The sequence below is a fragment of the Ostrinia nubilalis genome, chromosome 4, assembly GCF_963855985.1.
Source record: "Ostrinia nubilalis chromosome 4, ilOstNubi1.1, whole genome shotgun sequence".
Lineage (NCBI taxonomy): Eukaryota > Metazoa > Arthropoda > Insecta > Lepidoptera > Crambidae > Ostrinia > Ostrinia nubilalis.
The window spans coordinates 13,602,312-13,609,324 of NC_087091.1; positions in this window are offsets into that span (position 1 = coordinate 13,602,312).

A 7,013-nucleotide genomic window follows, 5' to 3' on the forward strand; every position below is an offset into this window, starting at 1 on the left:
CAGCTTATGACCTGGGGAGAGGAGGGGGACGGGGGAGTCATACCCAGCTTCTGGGCTAAGATTAAATAGATTTCCAGGAGGGAGCAGCTGTCCTTTCCTGCAGCAGCTGGTCCGCCCATGGGAACGGCGAATAGGTAGGTAGGTACGTAGGTTTAACTCAGAAAAACTAAATAACAGGTAGGTATTGCGTGTACATCGAAATGATCTTCATAGCAATGTCTTGTAGCCTAGGCAGAGTGTATCTGCCTCAGCTATACCTACCTTATTGTTAGAAGTAAATAAATTAATACTTATACATTTTTATATTTTACTTGGAAGAAGACAACACTTATGAACACTTTATTTGAATAAATCGCCAAATATACCACCGCGGAGACCCCAATTGCGTCTCTGCGTTCCATTGAATCGTATGAGCGTGTGGATTTTTTGCGTTTTTTTTCACAATTTCTGTTTTTAAAAATTACCTATCGATAGCCTACTTTATTCTGATGAATAAATGTCATTACAAGTTTTTCTCTAAAACTGATAGTTTGTCTAGAAAAAAATATTTTCTATCCACGCAATACGCCGGCAGCGTTCGGATCGGATATAATGACGTCATCGTCCCCGCACCGGGCGGTCAGTGAACTTTTTTAGTAATTTGGCCATAACTTCGTCAATTTTTGTCGTAGAACAAAAATTTTTGGACTGTGTATTAAGGATTTCTTAGCCCTATAAATCTGCATTCACAGCTAAAAATCGAAATGATCCTCATTATGAACAGATTTCAAAAAAACAAAAATCTGATACTTTAATAAAACTCAGTCTATAATGGGTTAAAGTGAACTCACAATGTCATTATCATTTTCTTCCATGTACCGATTACCAGCCCGTCAGCCCGATAAAACAGTCGGCCGACGAAGTCTGTAGTCTGCAAGGAGTCCTTGCCAAGGACTTAAAAACATTTCACTAATAAAATTTAGTGACTACGGTCATTTATATTTATCAATGAAACTATCCAATTTATAACCTTTACGGGACTTAAAAACATAAGACTAATTAAAACAAGCTGTGTGAACAAATAATTATGATTAAATGAGCAAATAGCAATAAAACTTACGGTTTTCAGCTTCTTTTTAGGTCCTGAAGGTCCGTCCATTTCTAACTGTGCGATAGTTTATTTTATTATATGTAAATTAATGTTGTTTTCTTTTGAGTTTTTTTAACACGAGTACATTTATAAAAATCTAGTATTTCTTCGTAAAAATAAATTGAGAGAAGAAGAGGAAAACGCCAACCAAAATATTCACAGACGTTGACGTTTGTGACACTTTGACAAATTTTGACATTACTGACTGAGACTGTCACCCCACCCATGAAATAGAGTTTCTAAACCAGCAAATAGCACCATCTTTAGAATATCCTAATAAAAATGAATAACACAAATTTTATTATTTTAGTCTAACTAATAACACATTATAGTCCAATCAATAAAGCATTATAGATGGAAAACCGTGGAACACAATTTTTGACTTCGGGACTTTATTTAGGCTAGTTAGGAGGTGAACATAGCAAAAGTCCCCGCCCTTAGCCCTTAAGCCGGCAGAGAGAGGGGGGTTTAAAGGTACCACTTTTCGGTTTTTCGCTTAATCCTCGGAAACTATGGGTATTTCGCCAAAAATGGTCAATTTTGCCTAATTTCCTTGGTACGAAATATATTTTTGTTTTTAACTATTTTTAGTTTCCCATTGTATTAAGTAACAAAAACTAAGCTAATATATCTAAAAGGGGTGTCATAATTCGTTTTAGAAACAAAGTTATAAGGTCATGAATTTTTGGTAGCCAAGGAAATTATTATAAATATAAAGGCACTGGGTCTCTATCAGAAGGAACTCTAGGGGTGGAATCTCCATAGGCGTGGGTTAACGGGCAAGGAGATAATATCTTGGATGGTTGACAATCACTTTTCCTACAATTTAACGTTCCACCAAACTCAACAGTCAACACGCTTTCAAAGATAATAACCTCGCAGCCGCCTGCTCACACTTGACATGACACAACTGATTGACAGTTATCTTTTTCTGCGCATTAGTCGGGTGTTACGTTTAGGAATCACAAACCTTCCGCTCTACAGATTTATACAGATAACATAATATTAAGATTGGTACTATTAATCATCAATAATAATTGCAGCATCTGTGTCCGGCGCCGACACGGCCAGCCTGACTATCGCACGGCCTCGTGCGCTTAGTCCAGGGTTTGTCCATCTGTAAACATTCAATTTCTCATTATCACAGCTCGTCCATTCCTGACTACAGAGCGTGCGAATATCAGATCGTAGAATCACAATAAATACAGCTGATCAGGGCGTGATGACCCTCGATCAGGAAACCAAACCATTACAGCTGGCCCGGGCGCGAAGCCCGACCAGGAAACCAAAACATTACAGCTGGCCCGGGCGTGAGGCCCCTTCGACCAGGAAACCGGGGTTTAGGTAACATGGCCCGACGCGCAAGGCTTACGCCAAGGCTCCTTCAACCATTTACCTCAAACCGCACCACTACTACTGCTGATCCAGGCATGCAGCCATGCGACCAGGAAACCAGGGTTTAGGTAACATGGCCCGACGCGCAAGGCTTAAGCCAAGGCTCCTTCAACCATTTACCTCAAACCGCACCACTACTACTGCTGATCCAGGCATGCAGCCATGCGACCAGGAAACCAACATTACATCAGCGTGGCCCGGGCGTAAACAGCCCCTTCAACCACGGCAACAGGGTGGCCCGGGCGCCCTTGGCCCGGCCCCCTCAACTCACTCACTCACAAAGGCCCTTCCAGTTTACGTCAATCACAATAATTTCCGTCAACCTGCACCAACTCTCAATGTCTGAGCCAGCATCCTCCATGTAAAACTTGATGAGTTGCGTAGCGTAGGTGTGCATGCTGAAAGATTTATCTCCTTTGAATAGTGCCCTTCGAATCCCACTTCTGATAAAGGCACTGGGTCTCTATCAGAAGGAACTCTAGGGGTGGAATCTCCATAGGCGTGGGTTAACGGGCAAGGAGATAATATCTTGGATGGTTGACAATCACTTTTCCTACAATTTAACGTTCCACCAAACTCAACAGTCAACACGCTTTCAAAGATAATAACCTCGCAGCCGCCTGCTCACACTTGACATGACACAACTGATTGACAGTTATCTTTTTCTGCGCATTAGTCGGGTGTTACGTTTAGGAATCACAAACCTTCCGCTCTACAGATTTATACAGATAACATAATATTAAGATTGGTACTATTAATCATCAATAATAATTGCAGCATCTGTGTCCGGCGCCGACAAATATTTTTTTCGCTAAGTTTTCTTCTGTGGTTTGCTTTTTTTTTGTTCGACCCATTTTTGTGTACCTTCGCAAGCAAACATACCAATGATTATTGTATCATTACGACCTTTTTACACAACCAAGGAAGATAAATTCAGTAGATTGAGTTAAGAGTTAAAAACAAGTTGTTCTATATCTATTCTGATACCCATTTCTTAAAATGTAAATTTTAAACTTATTCCAATAAAGAAATACTCAAAATTTGACTTTACGCCGAATTAAAAATGGTCTTTTATAATTTCCTAGGCCTTTTTATGCCACGGAAAACAAGGAAATTAGGGCCAAAGAAATTAGATTTATGCCTAAAAGACATCACAGACAAAAACCTATTTACCCTATGCATTTACTATTTAAATCATGGGTTTACCCCTACAGACACTACATCTGTGTAAATAAACAATAAAATTAATCCATTGTTTGGCTGCAAAAAACCGTCCAAAGAAATTGACTTTTTAGTAAACAAAAACCCAAGGAGGGACCGACTTATGCGATTTGTCGCGAAACTGTTCAAGGAAGTACTGTCCTGCCTCGATGGCCTCTTGGGACGAAATGGCCGAGTGTAACGGTGCAGTGACTCTTTTATGCTCTTTGGTGCAGTGCATTACATTCTAAGTTCTTTCGTTTCGTTACTACAACGGTCGAAAAGAAGACCCAGGGAAATTATACTTTTGACTCGGACAAGAACTTAACTTCACTTTATTTCCTTCCTTTAAGAGCCATTTCACAAAAATATTCCGCGCGAATTTAGGTAAAAGCTGTCAACGCAACGTCAAAAGAGTAAAAAGAACGCTGAAATGGACAAAAAAATCTTGAGCCGTGACCGTATTAAGACTTGATTTAAGTTATTAATTTTAAGGTAGAATGAGGTATTCAAACTTGATAAATTAATTTAAATTTTTAATAAGTCTTTTATATTTCGATTCATAATGAAACACGAATAGGTATAATATGTAAAATATATATTAAGTACAAAATAAAGACAGTCACATAATGAAAAAAAAATCTGCCCCTTTACAGCTCCATCATCGGGCCCTGGATACGAAATATTCGTCAAGGCGAATCACACAAGCCCAAACTCCATAGGGTTCTATTGTTTTGTTACGGAGGTGGCCATTGCATCTCCTCCAGATCCATTATCAGACAGAGCTAAGAAATAAATAAATAAATATTATTATAAGTAAACAAATAACTAAAATAAAATTCATCTTACTATCTTACTTCTTACTAGTCTTACTAATATTATAAATACGAAAGTTTGTGTGGATGTCTGGATGTTTGTTACACTTTCACGCAAAAACTACTGAACAGATTTTGATGAAACTTTACAGTACAGTACAGCAGTACTAGGCAGTCTGTGTTCAACTATCATTCGGGTCGGAAGTTCCTATCGCAAGACCTTTGGTTCACTCAGTTCCGATACGACTCTAGTGCTGTGTGTAATTATTTTCGTGAATACACTGAATTTATTAATTTCTACGAGTGGATTTCATTTTGCCTGAGACCTACGCCATGAACCCTGAACCAGAAGACCCTGTCGCCAGCGACAGCGACGCTCATCCATCCCTGGCGTCGACCAGAATAACAATGTTAGGCTATAATTTATGACGATCTGTGACAAACTAAATTTCAAGCGGGTGAAGCCGCGGGAAATACTACATATTTCATACTAGCTTTTTGCCCGCGACTTCTTCTGCGATGAAGTGGAAAATGGTTCTAATAGAATTAAAATATTCTAAGAAAATTAATTTTGTTAAAATAAATGATTATATTTTTTGATATAAAATCTACAAATTATTATGTTTAAATATTTGAATACTTACAAAATTATGAGATCTTTCTAAAACAAAATTAAAACACTACACCTGCCGCAGATTTCTTTGTAAACAATGTTTTTTTGTTTTTCCTTCAGGTGCTAAAATCACCAGGCTATTGTGTGCGCATACTTTGGAGTATGCCACATACAACTGGTCGTCGGAAAAGCATAGATTTCCATTAAGTCTACTCCCGCTACCATATGGAACTCCGCTAAAACTCGTGAGGGCGCCAACACTTGCTTTTTATCGAAAATTAGTATGAGCAGCTGCGCACGCGGTTGCCCGTTGCAGGCTCTATGCAACCACACTATTTTAAACCGTGGTCTCTAAGCATGAGATGGGAAACTGCACTCTCTTGAATTCTCTTGAATTTGATGGTGTTAGGGGAATCCTAGGAATGAATACAGACTTTCCAATGGGATCTCCTCATCAATATTGCGAAATTGCGAGTTACAATGCAATGTTACGTTTTCACTTGTTATTTTATTGTAATCTGACCTTGATTTTTCAAACACGTGTCAAAAAAAATTAAATCAAAAGTACTAAGGAATATTTCATTGATATCAACTTAGAAACAAGCACAGATCACAGAAACTAAAGGGAAATGTGACAAGGGACAAATTGAAACATATTGCTTGTGAAAGCAATGATGACAGTAGCGACGTCATTATGTAAACAGTTTATATTGCTTGCATAGTACTAAAGATTATTCGAACGTTGAATACTGATACCGCAGTGGATAATGAGCACATAATTTGATTTCTTTGTGTGTGTGAATTTCTAATACGACACTGAGTTTCGAACTCAGCGCATTACTTAGTATCTCTCTATATTTCTATGGAACCAAATTATCTCCAAAATAACATTCCACACCTTTTTAACATAGTCAGGTAATAATTTTAATAAAATACGAAGCACGTCATCTATCAATAGGATATATGTATATTTTAGAAGTTAATAAATTATGCATAAAATATAAACACTAGAAGTTTAGTTAAATCGTAGAATTTCTGAAAAACAAGTACTAAAATCGTCCTGAAAAAAAAAAGTATTAATATGTTATCTAATTTATTTATTAAACGTCGAATTTTATCAAAGATTTTGTACTATAATATAGTTTTTGAAAATATTTTATAGCCTACATAGAAAAAAAATTAGGATTCTAAATCGTGAAAGAATTTTTTTTCGGAGCTATTGCCTCCAAACAAACAAACAAACAAACAAACAATCAAATCTTTCCTCTTTTATTACTATAGATTTAACAACAAAGCTTCCCTCTCGAAACAAAACGCTTCTTTTTTTTCTTCACGAAACAAAACTCAAAGCGGATAAATAAATAAACAAATCTTTGAACAATTTCACAGCGCCATCTAGTCCAAAAGTAGGCAACCAATATGCTTGTGTTAAGGGTGCTAGCATAATGGATATACTTTTTTATAATTTATTTATTAAATTAAATACATGGTACCTACATATTATACATAGTTACACCCAGATCCGTCAAAGAAATTAAAATTCATCATTTCAATTTCTGCTCGGCCGGCCGACTCGAAACAGCCTCTCGGCATAGTATTAAATGTATTTGGTCGCCGTACAAATCACCGCTTTACGACACGAACGCACGTAAACGTCACGGCGGGAAAAATGACACAGGTCCTGCCTTGACGGGCGCTCGCGCCATACTAATCGATGTCGGCTTGGGCATTGTAATTTATACTGATATTCACATCAATATTTTGACAAAGTGGTTACTAATATTTAAACAATAACTGTAGAAATCAATTCTACAATGAATATTCTTTATTTTGGGATACTTTTATTGCAGTTATTGCTGTG